The sequence below is a fragment of the Psammomys obesus genome, unplaced genomic scaffold, assembly GCF_907164565.1.
Source record: "Psammomys obesus unplaced genomic scaffold, mPsaObe1.curated_primary_1811, whole genome shotgun sequence".
Lineage (NCBI taxonomy): Eukaryota > Metazoa > Chordata > Mammalia > Rodentia > Muridae > Psammomys > Psammomys obesus.
In genome coordinates, this window is record NW_026594418.1 from 3,840,542 (window position 1) to 3,841,712 (window position 1,171).

The window sequence follows — 1,171 nt, forward strand, 5'->3', positions numbered from 1 at the left end:
CTGTTTAGCTCTGTTCCCCATTTTTTAAGTGGATTACTTGGCTTGTTGCTTTTCTGCTTCTTTAGTTCTTTATATATACTGGATATTAGCCCTCCGTCAGATAATGTCTTAGAAGCTTTATTTACTCAGGACAGTTATATTCTCAGGCACAACTGTATGGGAATCTGTATTTTTGTTTTAATGACTGATCTAGGCAAGGCCACAGACAAGACATCATGTACAGACATGAAGGAAGCTTCATTTCTTGGTCTCTTCCTCCTGAGACAGAGTCCTGATAATCTCCTCTTTCTTCCCCTGGAGGTGGTCCAGGGCTTCCTTGGTCTTAGACCTGTGAGCCTCAGCCTGGTCAGCCAGGAGCTTCTTGAAGGCCTTGTCTGCCTTCAGCTTATGTTTGTGCTCCATGAGAATACACTGTTTTTTTTTTTTTTTAAACACATTTCCTTTGAACTTCAGGTACATACACATGATACATATGGCAGTCAATCTTAGATTCACGGTATCTCCTGAAAACCTGGCGTAGGAACCTCATTCTTATGATGCAGGTAAGCTTCCCAGATATCTGAGCGTTGGCGGTACCCCTCTGCTTCTCTATACCGTCCAGCCAAGGTGTTTACGAGCATTGAGCCCAGGAATGGACCTTCACAGGCTTCTGGATGATCAGCCCATCTTTGATGAGCTTCCTGATTTGCTGAAGGGAGTTGGTATTGGTGATTTCATTGGTCTCATTGGGGCCCAACAAGACGTTTTTTTGTACCACAGCGGGGGACACTAGACGCAAGCCTCTTCTGTAGCCAGAGTATACTCATGACTGCGGATGTAACAGCAAAAGCAAAGAGCAGGAATTTGTATTTGATAGAGTCGACAAAGAACATGAAACCAGAAAGAAACAAGTCTAGGTTAGGAACTGATCTTTAATCTGTCACTAAAACAAATGGCAACAGAGTATTAAGCTCACCTTCAAATAAACTCAGCACCTTTAAAAAAGTCTCTGACATGAATTCAGTGGCCTGCTCTTGGATCACCTCCCTCTGACAGTTTAAGCCTTGCCAGGCCACAGAGACAGCAGGAAGATGACACAGCCAGCCTTGATGAGAACTGATAAGCTAGGGTCAGAGAGAAGGGGAGGAGCTCCTCCCCTATGGGGTGAATAGGGAAAGGGCATAAGGGGAGA

General features: G+C 44.5%; 1 pseudogene; it reads right to left on the bottom strand.

The window, feature by feature from the left end:
* Positions 1-237: 237 nt before the first annotated feature.
* Positions 238-806, bottom strand: LOC129685431 (60S ribosomal protein L19-like; annotated as a pseudogene).
* Between the last annotated feature and the right edge of the window lie 365 nt (positions 807-1,171).